Here is a 22986-nt window from a genome sequence, read left to right as displayed (position 1 = left end):
CCACCCCCATGCACCCCAATCCTGCATACACACTTCTGTTTTCATTTGTGTAGAGAATCTTTTAAAACACATCCCAGATATCTAACATCTCTCTTGTAAAGACTTCAGTGTCCATTTCTAAATAATAGAACATTTTAAAAAACACAACCAAGTCATTTTTTATACTTCATAAAGTGAACAATTCTGAAATATGAACTAATTTCTAGTCATATTCAAATGTTTCCCATCATGTTTTACAAAATGTGCAAACAAAGAACCTCCATCTTAGCATCTCCTCTCTCCCAGCTGAGCAGGTGAGCTGGGCGGCCAATTGGAGACCAGGACCAAGGCCAAGACCAAGACCAGGCCAGCCCTGACTCCATGCCTGAGTGGGACTGGCCTTGGGCAAGTCAGTTCCCTCCTATTCCCACCAGTCTCACCCCAAAGTTTGGTGACCAATCATTCTGGTTTGTCCAGTACTTTCCCAGTTTTAGCACTGCAAGTCCTGTCCCAGGCAAGTCCAGATGGTTGATCATCCTACAAGGAGCTAGAAACCCGGTGTCAACCCCAGTTCTCCCTCCCTCTCCTAGCTCCAGTGTGGTGTCACCCACCGAGAGCAGGGGGAGCCAGCCACTGAATTTCAAGGGCCCTTGAAATAACAAATAATATACCGAAACCTTTGAGGGGCCCAGGCATGCCTGGCTCCAGCAAGAAGAAGGCCCCCCCCCAACCCCCAGCTGCCAGCAGAGAATCAGGACTTTTTCACACCCAGGGGGCCAAATGCAGCAATCTCCTCCCTCCGTCTTTTTCCCCTCTCCAGATCTAATGACAATCCAAAGAGTTCCTGATAGGGTTTTAAAAGATGCTCTTCATTCACTGTCTACCAAGCATGAAAATCTAGCTCGTTTGTCTCCATTCTTTGCCCTGAAGGCCTGGCTGGCCTCAGGCCTGCAGCCTCAAACTTGTCACTCACTTTTCACTTCCTTTTGTTGAATTCCCCTTTATTTCATTCTTCTGTCTCATATGTGCTCCCTCCTCTCCCCCGCCTCTCCCCCGCCTCACTCTATCCCTGTCTTTCCCCTCTGCCCTCCCCCAGCACTCCCAGTTCCTCTGTCCTCACAAAAAAAGCAACAAACCAGTCTGGGAATTTCTTTATAGTCCCCATGTCCCCTGCCCCCACCCCAGCCTCTTCTCATTGCTTTTAAAGAGTGGGAGCAAAAAGCTAGCAGCAATGAAAAAAGGACTCGGGAGCCAGGAACAGAACTCCCTCTTGCCCTGGTTGGAAATAGTCTCAGAAACCCCTGAGTCCTGAACTTTGGCTTCACAGCTGTGGAAACTGAAGACCCAAGAGGGGAAGAGACTGGCCCAAGGTCACACGTAGAGTTAGTGGTAGATCGGGATCCAGAGTCGAATATCCCAGCTTTGCAGCCTAGACTCACCATGCAGAATTGAGGCCAGCCCCCAACCCCGTGCCCATGGCACTGGCTTTATGCCCCTTTTATGACTCAGCTGTCTGGCTGAGAGAGGGTCATAGCTTGAAGGCAGGGGCCATGTCCAGTTCACTGCAGTGTCTCTTGAATGCTTAGCACATGATAGGCATTCAGTGGTGATGTTTTTAGTAAAATTAAACTGAAAGAACGTAGGGGCCAGGCTGCCCCCTACTCTCTGGACCTCTTACAAGTCAGCTTCTGGGCTGTGGTTTTGTTGCCAGGCCTAGGGTATTCCCTGGGCCCACGGAGTACTCAAGAAAGGGCTGTGTTTTTAGCAGTCAGACCCCTCCCAGCCATTTCTCCTTCTAAGAGGAGAAATTAACAATTAACACTGAGGGAAAGGAGGGGGTGTTCCCACCCTTCTCCAGGGGGAGGATAAATCTGTCGGAATCCTCAGAGCCTCAAGCAGGGAGGGAGGTGGCAATAGGTAGCTCACTGGAGCAACACAAACAGGAGAGAGTGGGAGAGAAGCAGGAGGGGAAAGAGAAGCAGCCAGGTTTCCAGGGGCTCTGGCTCTACCAGTCTGCATGCCAGGCATTGTGTGAGCTGTAGGAAAAGAGGGCCTCAGCAGAAGGGGCAAGGCAGACTCACAAGCACACCCCCCAGTGGAGCGAGGCTTCTCCTCTGTGATCTGGCCACACCTCCTCCTTGTGGTTCCACTCCTGCTAACAGCATCACCAGTCACCCACCTCCTAAGTTAGAAACCCCGGTGCCAGCCTCACCCCAGCCCTGTGGATTCTGCCTCTGCAATGTCTGTGGACCTGCCCTAGCTCTCCGTCAGCTCTTGACTGTACTGTTGCCACAGCCACACAGAGGTCCCTGCCTGGAGCCTTTCTGTCCCCTCTCTCTCTGGTCTAGCCCACATGCCAGAGCCTAATCTCACTGCAGCTCCTGCAGCTCTTCTGCACAGAGCTTTCCATGGAGGCAAGAGAGCTGCTTACCTCTTTGTTGCGATGGTCAAGAGCAGGCTTAGGAGTCAGGCTCCCTGGGTTTGGATGATACATCTGCCACTTACAGCCTGGTGACCTTAGGCAATCTCTTTAAGCCTCAATGTCATTTGTGAAATAGGAATACTTACAGTACCTCTTTCATAGGACAGTTATAAAGATTAAATATAGGATCTACAATATAATACAATATATAATAAGTACCCACTCTATACAATATAATAATATATAAAAGTAGGAGACTGCATGAGACCCTCAGTGAAGGTTAGCTGTGGCTATTGTCATGATTATTATCTTTCTGAATTTAAAAAATTTTTTATCATGTCCATATATTTAATTATTTTAAAAAACTGAGTCATCCTTTTTTGTTGACATTATCAAATGTCTTAAAATAGTCAAACCTGTTGGCTCAGTAGTTCCTCCTACAGAAATTGCATAAAAATGTGGCAGTAAAGGTATTTATAACACCATCTTTTATAATGTAAAAAATTAGATACAAAGGAGATGTTCAACCATAGAGGACAAATTATATTCTTATATATTAAGTTATATTTTAAATTACATATTATATATTAATATTAGATTATTATATATTAGCTTATTAGAAATGTATATTAAAAATTAGATACAAAGGAAATGTTCAACCATAGAGAACAGATTATTATAGATTACTATAGATATATAGATTATTATATATATTCTACTTTATAGTAGATTATTATATATATTCAATGGGGTTACTATGCCCCATTGCAAATTACGTTGTAAAATAATGTTTGTTAAATGGGGAAATGTTCACAATATATCGCCAAGTGGGAAATACAAACTGGAGTTTAAGCAAGATGGCAAGTGAGGCAACTTGTAAACTACTCCATTACAAAATATTTAGAAATTCTGGATGAAAGATAACAAACATTCTTCCTAAAAGTATAATACGAAACTATTTACACAAAAGATATGTGCATGAATATGCCTGGGGTAAAATCTGGAAAGATATCTACCAATTTATTGACCAGATAATGTGGTTGCAGGATTTTCTTTCATTTTTAAATAGAACTGAGCTCTATTATTTTCTAATCAGAGGGAAATGTTATTATTTAAAAAGCTTTAATTAATGAATACAGTGGTACTTCGATTTTTTAAAAATGCCTTTGGCAGGATAGCAATAGTGGAATTTTTGACAAAAAACATTTGAGGCCAAAGCTTTGCAAGGCGGGCAGGGATCAGAAGGGCTTGGTACAGGTGCTCCGGGGCTTCGAAGTTGGTGAACATGGAGCAGAAGAGGGTTTGAACTCCTACCTCTCAACTCAAAAGCTAATGATCCTTCCTCTTCCCTCTCCAGTTTCCCACTGAACCACATGGGGTTTGAGGAAGGGATATAAAGGAAACTGAACCAGTCCATTTCATTGGGATTGGTTGGGTTCCTCCCTGTGCCCTGATCTACAGTGGGCACTCTGGGAGTTCCAGGTAGATCCAGGGCTCAAACACCTGGTCTACTCAGGAAGTGAGCTTTTCTATATAAAAACATTTACTAGGAACTGTGGCTCATTTGATTAAATATTAGAGTGGTACTTTTTAAATTTTTGAAACCATTTTAGATAAGGATCCCTCTGTGGTGGGTTGAATAGTGTTTCCCTTACTCCTGCCTCAAAAGATATGTCCATCAAGAAGCTGTAAATGTGACCTTATTTGGAAAAAAGGGTCTTTGTAGATGTAATTAAGTTATGAATCTGAATATGACATCATCTTGCATTAGGTGGGCTCTAAATCTAGTGACAAGTCCTTGTAAGAGAAGAGGAAATGGGTACTGAGACACGGAGGGAAAGGCTATATGAAGACAGAGGCAGAGACTGGAATGATGTGACTCCAAGCCAAGAAACACCAGGAGCTACCAGAAGCTGGAAGAGGCAAGGAAGGATTCTCTCCTGGAGCCTTCAGAGGGAGCAGGGTCCTGCCAACATCTTGATTTCAGACTTCTGACATCCAGAAGTGTGAGAGAATAAATTTATGTTGCTTTAAGGTAGTCAGTTTGTGATAATTTGTTACGGCAGCCTCAGGAAACTGTATACTTTTAAAAAAATATTGCATCTTTCCTGACCTCCTTCCACAAAGCACATGCCAAATATCAAGTGTATGGCAAATAGTAAAAGCTCAGCAAACATTAGCTTCCACGCCCGCCTGCCTTGATGATTAGGGAGCCACCACAAGGGTCAGTTGTGGGCCAGTTCCTCACAGTCCTGGAGCTCCTGAGATGTGCCCATGCCTCTGTCCCATGGCCATAGATTGCTGTCGGGACAGAGCTCTTCTCTCTACTGTCCCATCCCCAGCTACCTTACTCTGCCTGGGTCTGGAAGCTGGTCTCCTATTTCCTAGTTTGCTGCTCCTGTCACCCATGGCCTGCGGAGCCAGGTAGCCAAGCTCAGTGGGATTGCGTGCAAAGGAAGAATAAGTGGAATCTAAGTGAGGAGACTTTTGAATATGTGAGCTTTGACTCTTGGACTTGGTACCATGAGGATGATGCCAGAGGACATGGGAAGGAGGGAGCCCTCAGCTAGCGGGGTGGGGGCAAAGACCCCATGCTACCAGCTGTGGGCTCTCACAAGCCCTGACATCACAGCAGCAGTTGGTGCAGCACCCAGACGCATCAGAGGAGAGTTGCTAGAATGACTGAGGTGCCCTAAGCTGGGTTGGGGGAGGAGTCCCTTGAGGTTGCCCGGAGGAGGTGCAGCTACGAAGAAGGGAAGAACTTCAGGACAAAGAGGCAAAGACAGACAGTGAAATGAGCATGGGGTTTGAGCACAAACACCTGGTTCAAATATCAGCTCAGTCACTCTTAACAACTGGTGGACATCCTGCCGTGTATATATGGGAAAAATTATACTCTGCTTTTGTCACACTATGCTTATTTCACTTAATATAGTATAAGTATCTTTCAAACTCAGTAAACTATAGATCTACCCTGTCATTTGAATTGCTATGTTAATTGCTTCCATTTTTGCATCTGTCAAAACACTAATATCTGACTTGCTATGTCCTTGGGCTTAGGGGAGGTTTAAGTGGGAAAACTTGTGGTACTGCAGATGTGCACTGGGGGAGGAGTCTGTGTGTAGTTCATGGACATTTGCATATTGGACTCTAGTAGCCATCCTGCCTAGGGGACTGCCGCTCCAAAGAACAGCACGGGCCAGGGGAGGTGGAGCAATGGTGGCAGGACAGAATGGCCTTCCTGCAACTCCCCATCCATCAGCACTGACACACTTGGCCCCCATGAGGGCTCCGGGCTCAGCTGCTGAGCAACGGCAGGTATGGAGCAGGAGCCCCTCCCTAGGCCCTTGGCACCCTCCTCTTAGGTCAACATACAGAGTGGGCTCTGTCGACTGGGTTGGGACGGGGAAGATTAATGGAGCAGGTGCAGGCTGGGGCAGGACAATCACCTGGCTACAAGGTCCCTCCTGGAGACTGAGTACCCCAACCAGTGCAAGAACCAAACCTGATGTCATTCAGCCTGGCTTGGACTTGACCAGAGGTGAGCTGGAGCCAGCTACACTGTCCCTGCTGCCCACCCCTTCCCCAGTCCCACCTGGCCTCACCTGGCTTCATTTAGTCTCTAATGAGGGGAGTCTACAGAGAGGCCCCTGGAGCCCAACATGTGACACTCAGCTTTAAAATAAATGTTTTTCCTGTTTCTTCAATCTCCCAAGTAACCCACTGCAGAACAGTGTAGATTAGGAAAATATTATAAATCACCCATTAATCTCACCACCCAGAGATAACACTGTTACCATTTGGTAGATACTATATCTCCACCTTTATCTATACACACATACACACCCCTCACACACACAAACATATACATACATATGTGAAGAGAGAGAGAGAGAAATCACTCTATACTTTTTCCTTGTAATCTCCTTTATACACTTAACACATTATGAACATCTTTTGGTGCCAATGAAATATAGATCTATTTCATCATTTTAATTGCTACATATATTCTGAGTAGTCAGGTATAGTATCACAATATATTTAACCCAAAATCCCCAGTTGGATATTTAAGTTGTGTACAATTTTTGCCCTTTATAAATAAAACTAAGATGAACACTTTTATACGTATCTTATACATACATATTTTTAAATTATTTCTTTAGGAAGATGTCCTAGAAGTGGAATTGTTAGGTTAGAAGGTACGTACTTTTCAAGGGTTTTTGATATATACTGCGAAAGTGTCATACAGGTGCTTACTGGAGCCTGTGGGCTGCCCATCCTGCACTGGGGTGAGGGGGAGACGTAGGAGGAGGGCAGCCTGTGGACAGAGGTTAGAGATAAGGCCAATCTAGCATGGATCCCACCCTCCAAGGGGTTGTCAGCCAGGATTCCATCCGGGGAAAGGAGTTGTTGAACAGGCAGGTAGGGAACATCACGGGCTTGGAAAGTGAGTACTGGGAGCAGCATTGAAGTCAGAGTAGAAAAGGAGAAAATCTTCAAGGGAGATGAAGTCAGAGAAGACTTCCCAGAGAGGGTGACATTTTTGCCAGCCTTGAAAGGTGAGAAGGATGTGACTATTCAGCAGGAGTATTCCAGGCAGGGCAGAGGGCTGGGGAAGAAGTAGCCTACCCTATTAGGGGAGATGGGAGATGGAGGCAGCCAGAGCCTGCCCTCAGCTTTGGCAACCCTCCCCCACCATGTTAGTTGAGTCTTCAGGAGGGCAGAACCTTGCCCCACAGCCAGACCTAAACTTACAACAAGGGATGCTGCCCACACTTAGCTTTGTGAACTTGAGCAACTCACTGAAACTCTCTGCCCCTCTTTTCCCATCTGCAGATGGGGATGATAGTTACATCACCCTCACACAATGGCTGCGGGACTAAAGGAGATGCATGGGGTAGGCCTTTGTAAATTGTGACTAGTCTAAGAGATTTATCATTTAAAAGTAGAAGTTGCTTTCTGTGTTCTGTTCTAAAAGCTACAGTATATCATATTTCCATGCTCTCATTTCTAGACTATTTTGTCTAACTGTAGGACATGGGGACCCAATAGCTTAGTGGAGAACTCCTAGGAGCAGCTCCCTGAGGCCCAAAGAAGGGAAGGAAAATGGACAATTATTGAGAGCCTACCAAGTGCTGCCACTCCACGCCCATGCTCCTTCTGTCACTGCACATTTACAACATCTCTAAGAGGCAGGAGTTATTATTTGCCCCAGTTGATAGGTGAAGAAACTGAGGCTCAGAGCATTCAGTAATTTGCCTCATGGGCAGCTAGGATTCAACTCCAAGTCTATGTGACCTTCCCATAGCTCTTGAGCTTTCCCTGGGCCAGGGTGTCACCCTTCCCTGGGATTACTTCTCAGCATCACTTAGGATAGGAGCCCTTTGGATTACAACTAGGGTCTGCAGGGCTGGGGAGTGTGGGATCTGGGGCCATGGAGATGGCAGGCAGGGACTCCCATAGGCTCCCCACCCCCTAACACTACCACTAGCCTCCTCAGCATGGGGCAGCCAGCTGGTGACCCGACCTTGTGCCTCTGACAATGATTTAACCACATTGGTGGGGGGCTGGGAGGGATCTGTAAAGCTGTCAGTGGGGGAGGGGCTTTAACTCCAGCCTCTTGGCTCAGCCACTAGTTGGAGGTGGGAAGAAAAGGACTTAGGGAGCGGTCTGGACCTTCTCCTTCTGCTTGTGTTTCCTGCACTGGGGTCCACTGTGGACACTGGGACTCACGGAGCCCATGAAGTTCTGTGCCTTTTCGCACTCTGAGTCCAGATCCCTTAGTTAACCTCAGGCAGCTCCGAAATACTGCCACTCCTCTCCCCTGTCCTATCTGGGCAGAGTCAAACTGGCCACAGAATATTTGTTGGAAAAACAAATGAATAAATATGAACAGACTGGAGTATATAGAGACATGCTTATAGCAGGACATAGGATACATAGGCACGTGAATGTGGAAGATGACAAGCAAGTAATATGAGATGTGGTGAGGGAGAGGCACAGGAATCTTTAAGCAGGGAGATTTCTATGCTACAGGGGTTCTCTTTGTGGGAGAAAGACTGAGCAGTGCCACTTGTTAGGAGTCTCCTTCAATAGTTGGTATGAGATGCTGGAGACAGGAAACGCGGGAGTGTGCTGACATAAGAGGACTTTAAGACCTTGGTGACTGGATATTGGGGTATTATGACAATGTGATGTGGAGGAGGTTTTGGTCATTAAGGGGGATGAAAGGTATCAGGACAGAGATGGATCAATAAGGACCCAGGAGTTTCCACTTTGGGAGCCTGGGACAAAAAATTTCATGGTGGAAAGAAAGTCTGGAGGAAGACGAGTTTAGTCGATGGTCTCTTGTGATTTTGAGTCAAGACATTCAGGTGGGTATGTCTTAGAGGCCAGGGGATTTGTCAGGGATGGAAATAAGTTTGGGAGTCGTCAGGGAAGAGAAAATATTAAAACAATGAGATTGGTTATAGATGAGAAGGGTAAGGAATGAACCCTAGGTACATTCAACACATGGGACCAACCCTGCCAAATTACAGTATTCTAGTAGTCTATAGACTATGTGGAATATATATATATATTTTAAATGTATATATACACATCTACATAGGCACATGCACAAACAAACAAACACACACACACACACACACACACACACACACACACACACAAAACCCTGGCAGCAGAGGTCCAGATTGGACATCTTCCTAGATGCACATAGAATGCTCAGAGAATTAGGAAGAGGCCAGGGAGACAGTACAGTCCTGGAAGCCAAAAAAGACTGAGTATAAAATGGTAGGGCTTTCAACAGGGTCAAATGCCATAGGAGGTGAAAAATAGGGACTAGAAATGGGTAGATGGCAAGGAAATACAAGGTGAGCTTTGCTACTGATTAGCTAGTGTTCTTAAGCCAGACCTCATGACCTCCTAGAGTAGTAGAGACGGTTCAAGGAGTTGAGCCCTCTGAAATGCCTGGCACTGTGAGGAGTAAATGCTTAGGGACTACTTTATTGCTTATGATTATTCTCTTTTCACCTTCTCTAAGCTTCCTTGACTGCTTCAGCCTATGCAGACCACCCCCATCTTGGACCTCCCCCTCTGCCTCCCTCCACAAGTATCTAACTGGAGAACCCTGCCCAAGACTTGGGTTGTCCCTGGGTCTCTAGATCAGACTTGCATTCCCTAATCTGTCCTAAGGCATTCTGAGAGCAGGGATAGCCTGCAGGAGCAGGAGGGAGCAGCAAGTAGCAAAGGCCAGGGTGCTCCCAGATTGGTCAGTAGTGCATGGGTGGGGCTTAATCTGAGCCATGCCCCCAACAAGCACTGTCCCATTCCCAGTTTGCTTTAATTTCACCAGGGTTTGGGGTGGGGTGGGGATGAGGAGTGGAAGCTAGTGTTGTCCCAGCCTTGGGCCCAAACACCCCTGGGACCAAAGATCCCCACAAAAGCCTCCATTTGACAGAGGAAGCAGGCAATAGCCCCAGTCTGGAAAGGTCATTGGCAGAAGCATCTCTAAAATCTTAATTCCTCCAAAGCTCACAAGTCCCTGTGCCTGGGAAGACTACCTGTCACTCCTGGGCAGGAGAGTTCAATTAGCTCCGATGGGGAGAGAGGGGACAGGGAAGGAGCCATAAAGGGGCACACCGTGTGGCCTCAGGAAAGGCAGACTTTTGAACGCTGATTTGCCCTGGCTGGGTGGGAGGAAGCAGCTGCTAATTTCCTCTAGCAGGGGGTCTGCGGCCCTTCATCCCAAGTCCAAAGAGGAGGGAAAGTGGAAGCCTGGACTTTCTTGTTGCTCTGGGTCCACCATCATCTTTCACTGCCCCCAGGCCCCTCATACCTCCTGGGACCCCACAGAGCACAGAAAGCAGGTCTGTCCAATAATACAATAGATCCCTGCTTTGCCCCTATTTCTTACTAAGAAGTTGGGCAACCAAGGGTAAGGGCAGCCAGGTAGAAGCCGCCACCCCCACCACCCCAGGGCCAGGGCTGGGAGGGCCTCAAGGCACAGGCTTTCAGCTGTTTGAACCGCTGAGGGAGCTAAGTGTTCCTTTCTAATCCTCTTAATTCTCCTGGATTAGGCATAGGAGAAATCAGGGTTTGTTGCAAACGTTTGCTATCAACGCCCCCTTCCACTCCCACCCACCCACCCCTGGGTTATCTCAGCTTCCAGGTCTAAAGTCCTTGGCCATCCCAATACTTGGCTGAGGTTTAACAACATTGGGCTATTGAATCATATTTTGTTTAAGAATTAACTTCTACTTTTTCTATTTGCACTTAGGACATAAACTTTTCTCTTTAAATCTAATTTTAAATAATACACTCTAAATAAATTTAAAGAAAAAGGATGAATAGTTTAGGTGGATGTGTGCAATAAATTCCTGAGTCTGGGAATCCCTGGTCTGATGGGCCAGAGAGTGGGGTTCAGAGGGGCTGGGGCTTCTCCTGCACCACCCACGTGGCTCGAACGAAGGAGGCCTGGCTGCCCAGAGCCTCCAGGGACCTGAAGCTTCCCAGGCAGACCCTCTAGCAGAAAGGAATGAATTAAGACCCCCAGTACGACCTCTCCTGCCTCCGGGCCTACCCCTCATGCCCCCTAGAGCTTTGTTTCTCCTGGCTTGGGTGGGAGCCTACAGACACACACACACACACACACACACACACACACACCCTCTCCCTTCCCTCTCCCCCTTTTCCCCTCCCCTTCTCTCCCTAGGCCGTGAGGCCCCTACAGAGCCTCTTTGTAAAGTAATTGGATTTCTCCCCTTTTAGTTTGCAATGAAAATGTCATCTATTCCGGCCACCGCCCGGGAGGGGCTGAGCGCCCATTCAGCGAGGCAGCTCAGAGCTGTGAAGCTATTCAGGACCCCCAGCCTCCAGCTGGGCAGCTGCAGTCCCCTGACAATGCACCTCTTCGCCTCCACCCCACCAGTGTGCCCAACTCAGGAATGTCCCCGACAGGGCCAGGGCTGGGGTCTGGATTCTGAAGTTCCAAGACCACCACCCAACCCCAGCAAGCAGGCACTGGTGGAATTTGATTTTAAGAGTATTCTTGCACCCTATGGGGGGAAGTTCCGTGAGTTCAAAGGCTTTAGGGCACTTGTAAAGCAGACTGAGAGAGACTGCAAAGGGCAGATGCTGGGACAGAAGGATAGATACCTTGACTTTCCCCAGGAGATTACTGAATGTGGTGGAACCAATCAAACCAGAAGCCATGGTAGAGCCTTGGAGCTACCCAGTCTTAGCTAGAACCACAGTGACTGAGTGCTTTCTGTGCGCCAGGCTGTCCCGACCCTCTACGTGGACGCTTGGCTTCCGTGGAATCTCACACTCTTGTGATTGGGGTAATGTCACATCCTGAGAGGCATAGAGAAGTTAAGGGGTGGGTCCAAGAACCCTACAGCTGGTAAGTGAGGGAGTCAGGATTCACACCCAGGCAGTTTGGCTCCACACCCTGTGGCCAAAACACCTTGACAGCTTTGAAACTGCTACTCCTCTGTCAGCTCTTTACCTGTCAAAGGGACCACCATCTAACTCTCAGAAAAGCCAGGGTTCTGGAATTCATCCTTACCTCCCACTTCCTTCTACGTACATCCAACCATCAGTGAGCCTATCAAGCTGCCTGTCAGTACCTTTCGAATGCATTCTTGTTATGGACTGAATATTTGTGTCCCTCTGAAATTCATACAGTGAAGCTCTAACCCCCAACGTGATGGTATTAGGAGCCGGGGTCTTTGGGAGGTAATCAAGTTTGGATGGGGTCAAAGGGTGAGCCCCCATGATGAGATTAGTGCCCTTTTAAGAAAAGGGACACCAGAGCTTCCTCTCTCAGCCGTCTAAAGACACAGGGAAAAGGGGGCCATCTGCAGGCCAGGAGGAGGTTTCCCACCAGAACTAGGCCATGCTGAGTATCTTAAATATGTCACTCCATTTTCTTCCGTCATAAAGATTTGCTGTCTAAAAATCTGCCAGTAATCTAATTTTCTTTCCCTTCTAACTCACTTAATTTTTTTTTTTTTTTTGCCTAGATGACCAGAGAAATTTTTTTTCTTTTAAGTCCAGTAATTTTCTTAGAATATATTTCAGTTGATATTCTCAGATTTGGGTTGATATTCTCAGATTTGTGGTGTGCTCTGTCTGATACATAGTTTCCAATCTTCTTTATTTCAAGAAAGATTTCTTGAATAATAGTTTTTAAGCTTTCTGTACCCTTATTTTGGTTTTCTTCTTCAGGGATGTGTTGGATCTTCTTTTTCTCTCTTCAATATTTGTCACTTCTGTTTCTCTTAACACATCTATTGTGTTTATTCACTATGTTTCTTCTGTTGTAGTCTTAATTTATGAAGTGATGCTTTTTCTTTTATCTCTAATTCTTTCCTGGAATTCTGCCACCACATTTCAGATTTTTCTAATTCTAATTTGTTACTCTTTCATGTTTTATATCAATTTCTTAATGTATTTTTTAATCACCTTGAGATAATAGGTTAGTTTTACACTTTTTGGTATAGGTTTGTCTCTCTGCTATGTTTTTATTGATGTAGCAATAGTATTCTGCTCCTTATTCCCTTTTTTCTTTTTTTCTTATAATAAATTCGAGTAAGATTTGACCTCAGTATTTCTTTTTTTTTTTCTGTTGAAGTACAGTTAGTTACAATGTGTCAACTTCAGGTGTACAGCATGTTTCAGTCATACATATACATACATATATTTGTTTTCATATTCTTTTTCATTATATGACCTCAGTATTTCTTGATAGTTTATTTTTATGTGAACTTAGTTTTCCTGAACCTTAAGAAGAAAGCGTGGTTCAAGATATTTTTTATTACTACATAAATCTCTCTTCTGTCATTTTTATATAGTGGTAAAAATATGGTGGGTTGCTTACTCAGATTTCCTAGCTCTGCTCCCCTCGCCCCATTTTCATCTGGATCAGCTCTTTACTTCACCTCTGTTGTTTGTGTCCTGAATAGTTTTTATTCCACTTCAAGCCTTTATCATGTCTAGTGACTGTCTTTGCATTCCTGTGTTATAATTGTCATTAGGGATCACTATGGAATTTATCAATAGTATTTTTAACAATTATTGATTAAATTATGCAATCATTGTCTTTTAAATTACTCTTCATTTATTTTGATAGATTTCCTAATTTTAAATTTTGTATACTCAGAATTTTTGCATGTATAATCTCAAGTGAAATTAGCCTATAGTTATTTGGTACCATATTCATAAATTTTTGTTATTAAGATCATGCTTGCTTATAATGTGGATTGGAGGGGCTTTCAATATTTGTCAATAATCTGGAATAGTTTGAATAACAGGAAGTTTCAGTTCTTTAAAATTTGGTTGGAACTCAACATTTCTTCTTCCTACTGGGCTCACACTAAATGACATTTCTCAGCCTCTCTTGTCTTTAGGGTAATATGTGACTAAGTTCTGGCTAATGGAATGTGGCAGACCCCCTTCTAGTTCTGGGCCAGAAAAACCTCCAATTTTCCATCTTCCTTACACCATCTTCTTTTGCAGTGACCTCACAAGCTATCTGTTGAAGACGGTGGAGACACAGGTTGGAAGAAACATGGATTCTTGAATTACCACTGGGAAACAGCCAACAACCAATGAGGAACACCTGTTTTGGTCTCTATGTGAGTAAAAGATAAACTTCTGTTGTGTTAAGCCCCTGAGATTTAAGGAGGCAAGTTACAGCAGCTAGTAATGCCTTATTAATGCTGTAATCAACTGTAAAAATCATCTAGACCTGATGCATTTCTAAGTCACAGCTTTTTTAACAGCTTTATTGAGATACAATTCACATACCATGTAAGTCATCCATTTAAAGTGGTTCAATGTTTTTTAGTACATTTACAAACATGTGGAACCATCATGACAGTCAGTTTAAAACATTTTTGACACCTCAAAAGAAACACCCTTAGCTATCAGCACCTAACTCAAGTACCCCACCCCTAATCCTACACAACCACTTATCTATTCTCTATCTCTGTAGATTTTCCTATTCTAGACATTCCATATTAATCAAATCACATAATTGTGTGGTCTTCTGGGACTGGTTTCTTTCACTTAACGTAATGTTTTAAAGGTTTATCCATGTTGTCGCATGTATCAGAATTTCATTACTTTTTATGGTCAAATAACATTCTATTGTATGGTTATAACATGTTTTGTTTATCCATTCATCTATCGACGGACATTCGGGTTGTTTCCACCTGTTGGCTATTATAAATAATGTTGCCATAAATATTCATGTACAAGTTTTTGTGCAGACATCTGTTTTCACTTCTTTTGGGTATATACCTAGGAGTAGAATTGCTGGTTGTATGGTAACTCTATGTTTAATCATTTGAGGAAATGCCAAACTGTTTTCCAAAGTGACTGTGCCATTTTACATTCCCAGAAGCAGTGTAAAAGGGCATCAGTTTCTCCATATCCTCACTAACACTTGCTATTAATCTAACTTTTTTACTCTAGCCATCCTAGTGGGTGTAAAGTGGCCTCTCGCTGGTGTTTCGATTTGCATTTCCCTGATGACTAAGGACATAGAGCGTCTTTTCATATGTCTGTTGGCCGTTTGTATGTCTTCCTTGGAGAAATGTCTGCTCAGAGTCTTAGCCCGTTTTTAAACTGGGTTATTTATCTTTCCATTATTGAGTCGTACTAAGTCACAGACTTTTCATCACATTTTAATCTTGCGTATGGTTATGAGTCTATCCAAGTTTTCTTTTCTTTTTGGATGAGTTTTGGTAGTTTATATTCTTCTGAAAAATCATTCATTCCTCTGTTTTTTTTTTTTAATGTATTGCCATATAGTTGCACATCATGTTCATTTATAAGTCTTTTCATCTCTTTCATATCTGTGGTTATATCATGTTTCTTGTTCTAAATGTTGCACATTTTAGCTTCTCGTCTACTGACCCCATCGTATGCAGGCTTGTCAGAGGTTAACTCTTTCATCTTTTATAAAAGCTGAAGTTTGGTTTTATTAACCTTTTAAAAATCATTTTTCCACACATTTATTTCAACTTTTGACTTTTTAGAAATTCCCTACGCTGTCCTTCTATTTTATTTCCTTTATTGTTTTTTATCTTAGTTTAAGAGTTAGATAAAGAGTTTTAAATGTATCTGGTAAGTTTTATATAATTTGTTTCCCTTTTGCTAATAATTTTAAATTTCAGTTTAGATTTCTTCTTTGACTCAGTGGTTTTTAAAAGTGTTTATTATTTTTTCAGTTAGTTATAATCTTTTTAAAATTATCTTTTCACCATTCAATTACAATCCCAATGAATTCAGATAAGTGAATATGGCCTATCAGCACTCTACCTTTTGAAATTTATTAAGGTTATCTTTTGACCAAGCAACTTCACAAATTTTTGTTAGTGTTTCATATAGTTGTATAAGACAAAAGAATGTGAAATGCATGGATATGTACATATAAGATGCATTTATAGATATAAGATGCATCTATACATCTTATTATTTTAATTATTCAAATCCTCTACTTCCTTGCCTATTTTTGTCTACTGAATTGTCAAATTCTGAAAGCTTTATATTTCACATGATTGTGGGGTTTCTTCTTTTAGTTCTTTATTTTTAAGTTCTGTTTGTATTTTTTGGAAGTTTTTACTGCTGTGTAGTTTGGCAAATAAAGGTTTATGATTGTTTTATTTTCTTCATGAGGAAGGAATTTTTCTTCTAGAAATGGGTCTTGGATCTGATCTATTGACACAATGTAACTAAATCTCCTAATACTGAACCATCAAGTGAAGCCATCCTGATTTTATTAATTTGTGGATAACCTTTCTTTTCTGTTTATATTCTTAGAGAATTCTTTATCTCTTGCACTTAAAATATCCACCAGGCTGTGAATCTCCTTCTTACATTTTTGCCTAGTGCAGAGTAAATTCTGAGTCTACCCATGAGCCCTGTCCCCTCTTCTTTTGATAAGTTAAAAAGTACATAAAGGTGACCCCAAATAGCCAATACAATCTTGAAAAAGAAGAACAAAGTTCAAGGACTCACACTTCTTCATTTAAAAACTTACTACAAAGCCACAGTAATCAAAACAGTGTAGTGCTAACAGGAGGACAGATATATAGACCAATGCAATAAAGTAGAGAACCTAGAAAAACCCACATGTACATGGTCAACAGATTTTCCACAAAGATGCAAGACCATTCGGTAAGGAAAGGACAGTCTTTCAACAATTTATTTTGGGAAAACTGGATATCCACCTGCAAAAGAAAATCCCTCACACCATATACAAAAATAAATTCAAAACGGTTTAAATACTTAAATATAAGACATGACACCATAAAACTCCTAGGAGAGAACATAGGCAAAACATTCTCGGACATAAATCATAGCGATGTTTTCTTAGATCAGTCTCCCAAGGCAAAAAAGCAAAAATAAACAAATGGGACCTAACCAAACTTAAAAGCTTTTGCATAGCAAAGGAAACCATCAATAAAATAAAAAACAACGACACACAGAATGAGAGAAAATATTTGCAAATGATGCGGCCATCAAGGGGTTAATATCCAAAATATACGAATAGCTCATACAATTCAATATCAAAGAAACCAAACAACCCAATAAAAAAAATGGGCAAAAGACCTAAATAGACATTCTCCAAAGAAAACATACAGATGGCCAACAGGCATATGTAAAGATGTTCAACATCACTAATTATTAGAAATGCAATCACAAATCACAATGAGGTATCATCTCACACTTGTCAGAAAGGCCATCCTCAAAAAGTCTACAAATAATAAATGCTGGCGATGGTGTGGAGAAACGAGAACCCTCCTACACTGTTGGTGGGAATGTAAATTGGTGCAGCCACTATGGAAAACAGTATGGAGGCTCCTTAAAAAACTAAAAATAGAGCCACCATATCATCCAGCTATCCCACTCCTAGGCATATATCCAGTAAAGATAAAAATTCTAATTTGAAAAGATACATGCACCCCAGTGTTCACAGCAGCACTATTTACAATAGCCAAGACATGGAAACAACCCAAGTGCCCATCAACAGACGATAGGCTTGAGAAGATGTGTACACAATGGAATACTATTCAGCCACAAAAAGAATGAAATATTGCCACTTCCAGCAACATGGATGGACTTAGAGAATATCATACTAAGTGAAGTAAGTAAGACAGAGAAAGACAAATATTATATATCACTTATATGTGGAATCTAAAAAAAATACAAATGACTCTATATACAAAACAGAAGCAGACTTGCAGACAGAAAAACTTACGGTTACCAAAGGGGAAAGGGGGGTTGAGGGATAAATTAGGAGTATGGAATTAACAGATACAAACTACTATACATAAAACAGATAAGCAACAAGGATTTACTGTATAACACAGTATCTTGTAATAACCTATAATGGAAAATAATCTGAAAACAAAAATCTGAGTCACTTTGATATACACCTGAAACTAACACAATATCGTAAATCAACTGAAAAAAAAAATACAGAGAGCTACTGAGAATAACGTAAATTTTCATCTGTGGATATCCCAAATGGACAAATACTCACATTTGAACATTTTGTTTCTAATTTTTAAAGAAAATAAATAAGCTGTACAGGTAATGTCGAATTCTACTGTCTCCAGCCCCATTTCCCCTGTCCCTCTACAGAGGCTTATGAATTTGATATATCTCCATCCATTCCTCATTTCTATACTTTTACTTCTTATATAGATATCCACAAGCAATACCTCATTTTAAAATCAATACTATGTATCATTTTCAGCTAGCTTTCCCATTCAACATTGCATTCTTGAGCTTTGATACATAGAGCTTTGGTTCCTTCATTTAAAGTGCTGTATAATATTCCACTAAAAGAACAGACCACCAGGTAGCAACTCTATTTTGGCAAATACTTAGAAGGCTTCCAATTTTTCACTATTATAAACAGTGCTGCAATGGACATCCTTGTCACCGTTCTTAGGACACCTACGTGAGTGTCTAGGGCTCACCCGTGTGCCATGGGTGGGCAACAGGCAGCTGAGATTCTGGTCCCGAAGCCTAGGGACTGGGTGCCTCCTCTCTTTACCCTGGGAACTCATAAATATTATCACTTTCTCTATAAGCACTGGAGAAAATGAAAGAAGTGCCAGAACTGAACATTTTAAACTTTATTCTGTCTTTTTCTTTTTTTCAATCAAGAGTTTACTTCTCTCACAAATTATTGCCTGTTTCCTTTAGTGTGTGTGTGTGCACACATACATGTGTTTGTGTTTGTGTGTCTGGTGGCAGGCAGAGAATGATTGTCCCTCAGGTTAGGTTTCTATGGCCCTTGTCCCTGTGTGTTCTCATATTGCTCTGTCCTTACCCTTTTCCTCTGCATGGTGGGAATGCTTCTCCATCTGGTCCCTTGTACCTCTCACTGGGTTTTTGCACTTTCAGATCTATTATTTATTGCATCCAATACAAACTATAATTCAGCTCCTGTATTTTTTGTTTACCACTGTCTCTTCCCATAAATTGCCCTTATTTACTAGAAGCTATTTTCTCATATACCTTATACAGAGCCTAAAGTACAAATACTAATTTTTGCCAGTAAAATCCATTGCTGAGGAAGGTTATACTCTGAGTCATGTATTCATTTGACATATTTACTGAGCACCGGCCTGTGTCTTCTGAGGTGCTAGAGCTACAGGGATTATGAGATGCAGCCCCTGCCCTGTGTCCTATCCCCTTGGCTGCACCTTTTTTCATAGGCCCATTTTTTTCTCCTGGTGACTCCTCCTCTAATGAAGAGTTCTTTCTATGGGCCTTTGCTGTATGCATAGATTGCTCCAGCTCCCACTCAGAATCCCCAGCCCCAGGTGGAATTTTCCTCACAGATCTAAGGTGGGAGATACTGCGGTATGTGGTACACATACCCTGGCCCTGGCCAATATTCTCCACGTGCTGGTTCCCCTTCTGGGTGTGACACCCTGTTCTAGTTCTCCAGGCAACATGAGCCAGGAGCCTTTGGGTGGCTCTTCTCAGTGGAGCTGGTTTCTGAGACCCACCTTTGCTGCCCCCAGGATCCAGACAATTCTAAAGGGACCTTCACTGCCAGAGGCTCCCCAGTGTCACCCAAGTCAGCATCACGAGGACAGCTAAGGCCAGTCATAAAAAATCCAATCAGGAAGCCAAGCCCCAACAGCCCCTCAGTAACAGTGTCTTAGCCTGGGTCCTTGTTAGAAGCTGCTACAAGGTCTGCCTCAAGCACAGACTTAAGTTTCTCAAGTCAACACTGACATTTTTCTATTTGCAGTGATTTCAGAGGATTTTTCTCTGGATATTGCACAGGGGAGACCTGTTCATTTTGGCAGATGGAGGAAAGGATAGAGGAGCAGGGAGAGCGAGGGGCTGGCGCAGCCATGACAGGGTGACAGGTGGCATTAAAGGGCATCCTCACATCTGGCATGGCCAGCCCCTGAGGCATCACAGCTGGAAACCCTTAGATGCTCCTCTGGAGAGGAGGGGAGAGAGGCCTTTAGGCCGACAAAGATTTGACCAGGGTGACAGCCTGTACAGCAGAGCAACACGCCGAGTCTGGCGCTCTGGGGTTTGCACGAGGGGTACAAGGGACTCCCTGAGTCCCGGCGGCTTGGCCCAGCACAGTTGCTACATGCGCCAGGCCACTGCCTTCCCTAAGCCAGCACTTGCTTACTTACTACAACCACGCACCCAGCACCGCGATCTATGAGCTGCGGAGACCGCAGGGCACGAAGCAAGCAAAATCCTGCCTGTCAGCTGGGGAGTCTGAGAAGAGCAAAACAAATCGGTAGCATAGACAGTACACTCAGGGGCCACTCTTACAATTGTTGCTTGTCAGTACGCCTGCTCAGCGCGCGGGGCAGGGGCTTGGGGCGGGGCTGGCTGCGGCGTCCTCAACTCTTGTGCGTGCGTGTGTGCGTGGTCCCCCGGCTGCGCACAGTGGCCCTCCCGGCCGGGGTGTTTATTCCCCTTTCACAGACGAAGAAACTGCCCTCCAGTGCCCGGCTGCCGCCCTGCCTGTCTCATTCCCGCACGTAAGTCCCCGCCAACTTCCCAGCCTCATTCTAGGCCCTTCTGTGGCTGTCCTCAGGCCGAGGCCTCCCTCTAGTGGTCGCATTATGCCCGGGGCTGAAGTTGTGCGGGCTGAGCAGGGCGGGGGACTTCACCTGGGGTCCCGTTTGGGGTGAATGAGGAGGAGGCACTGGACCAACAGGTGATCCTGCGGGATGCGGGCAGAGCGCTTCAAATCCTGGTTCTTCCCTCCATTCCACTCACTGACCTAAGCCCCAGTTTCCTCACCCGCAAAACGGGAATAAAGCATGTGCCTCGCTGCTGTGACGACTAAATGGGATGAAGAGAATGTGCTAAGCATGGTGCACACCCCCTCCCCACACACACACCACAGAGCCACCTAAGAATGGTCAGTAATAGTAACCTATTGTTAGTATCCAGTCTCTGTTTCCCATTTAACGGCTATTTATTGAGTGTCTACTACATGCAGGTACCTATAGTATTTTAGACTCACTCACCTTGTGGCCGCTCCTTAGGGTATGGGGTGAAGGGCACACTCCAGCTGCCGCCACGGCGCCGACCCGGGCTCTGGGGGTGGGGTGGAGTTTGCGTACTAGGCTCCAAGCCGTGAGCCAGCAGCGCCACCCAGTGGCGATATACAGCCGCGCCAGGAGACGTGCTTTCTGCCTTCCTGCACTTCTCAGGACTGCTTATCAGGCTCCCTCCAAGGGCTCAGACTCAGGCAGCCAGGACCCCGTGCCAGAGCCATCGGCCCCATAATATTACTGGGCTCTTCCCAGGCTCCAGGAGGGTGGTATGCAGGGCAGGGGCTTGGAGGGGGCCAGGCTTTGCGGTTGCTGGTGGATCCTCTTGGCATACAACTTGCCAAACTAGGCTAACCTCAGTTTTCCTCATCTGCAAAATAAGCAATCATAAAAACCAGTCCTTCTACACAGAATTGAAGTCAGGCTCGAAGGAATGGGGAGCGGAGAATGTGGAAAAGTTGAGAGTTCGCTGTTTTCTGGTGAGATGAGAGGTCGAACCATGTGAAATAAGAGTGAACTGGTTAAGTCCAGGGACCGGCTGACTGGAGTGAGGGTCAGGGGTGAGGCTGGAATGGTAGATAGGACCTCAAATGCCAGGCTAGCACGTAGGGAGCAAGAGCCCTGGAGTCAGACATGTTTTCAAATCCCGGCAGTACCACTTACTAGATGGGGGACCCTGAGCATTATCCTTAACTCTTCCGATCCAGTTTGCTTTTCTGTAACATAAGTACTATAAACCATTATTATGGGTGAAAAGAGATGAGTACAGAGCTGGTGCGTAACAAGTATGAAAAGGGGTCAGTGAAGAGAGGTTACCCAAAGAAGAGGTCATCTTCTCAAAGATCAGGAGGCCAGAGTTCATGTCCATCCCAGGGTCCCATCATGGACTCAGCACCTCCTAATGTCCATGAGCATTGGCATCACCCTCCAGTCCCCTGGGTTGTCTGGAACAAAGTCAGGGACTGCTTGGGGTTTATTCCCCACGGATAGTTATCTCCCCAGCTCACCCTCATTCATTCTTTTCCCTCATTCAACATCTCAAGATCTGTTGTCTGATCTGTTACTACGTGTCAGGCACTGGGCTGGGTGTTGGAGATACAGTGGGGACCAGACACCTCTTTGCTCCACCCCAAATCATCTTGGCCTCATACTTTAATTCATCCAGGGCTGCAGGATCCAGTTCTCTAAGCAGGTGTGACAGAGCAGCGCCTTACCTCCAGCCTGCCCTGGGGCACCTCTGAGGCCATGGTTAGAAATGCCTGTTTGGTACTCATGCATGTACAACCTAAAGTGAGGGAAGTTAGTGCCTGTGGGGCCGCTCTTGATTAATGGGAGCTGATGGAGAAATGTTTCCCCTCTTTCATGTCCTGGGCGGAGAGTTCATCCCCAAGCCTCTTCATGGGGTTCCCAAGGAGTTAGCAACCCCCTTGCAGTGGCTGCCACAATCATGCATTCATATGCCCCCTCTCCTTGCGTGTTTCATTTCGCCCGTGTTCCTCATTTCTGCTCCCTGGGATCACTTCTCACGTACATTACCTGTATGAAGCGTTTGTCTCAGAAGTTTAAGAGAACTCAAGCTAAGACAAACGGTGAACAAAATAAACACACATTCGCACTTCACGGAGCTTTCACTCCAACAGCGAAGCCAGGGAAAAAACAAGCTAAGTAAAGTATAGAGCAGTTACACAGCGGTAGGTGCTAAAGGAACAACAAAGCCAGGAAGGGGGGGGCGGGTGTTAAGGAAGGAGATTTTATCTTCTGCAGATTTAAATCTGCAGTTTATTGCAGATTAAACTGCACTTTTATTGAAGGTGGCCAAGGACAGTCTCACCAAGGAGGTGACATTTGACCAGATGAAACCGAGAGCCAGCCATGCTGCCATCTGGTGGTGGAACACTGGGAAGACAGAGTGGTCCTTCCCTGAGGTGCAGAGGAGCTGCAGGATCAGGTTTTGGGGGAGGAGTATTAGGCATCAGTATTGGAAACTGTAGGTGTAGGGTGTCTGTTTCTATT

General features: G+C 44.4%; 1 protein-coding gene across 1 annotated transcript in view; it reads right to left on the bottom strand.

Moving 5' to 3' along the window:
- FAM241B (family with sequence similarity 241 member B) overlaps positions 1 to 21143 on the bottom strand; it is a 231648-nt gene extending 210505 nt beyond the window's left edge. Inside the window, exon 1 of the mRNA XM_045514223.2 lies at positions 20947 to 21143. The gene's annotated coding sequence lies outside the window, so the exon portion shown is untranslated. The remainder of the gene's footprint in view (positions 1 to 20946) is intronic.
- Between the last annotated feature and the right edge of the window lie 1843 nt (positions 21144 to 22986).

The sequence above is a fragment of the Camelus bactrianus genome, chromosome 11 (genome assembly GCF_048773025.1).
Source record: "Camelus bactrianus isolate YW-2024 breed Bactrian camel chromosome 11, ASM4877302v1, whole genome shotgun sequence".
In the NCBI taxonomy this organism is placed as follows: Eukaryota; Metazoa; Chordata; class Mammalia; order Artiodactyla; family Camelidae; genus Camelus; species Camelus bactrianus.
The sequence above is the reverse complement of the archived record's forward strand: the minus strand, read 5'-3'. Positions and strand labels throughout refer to the sequence as shown.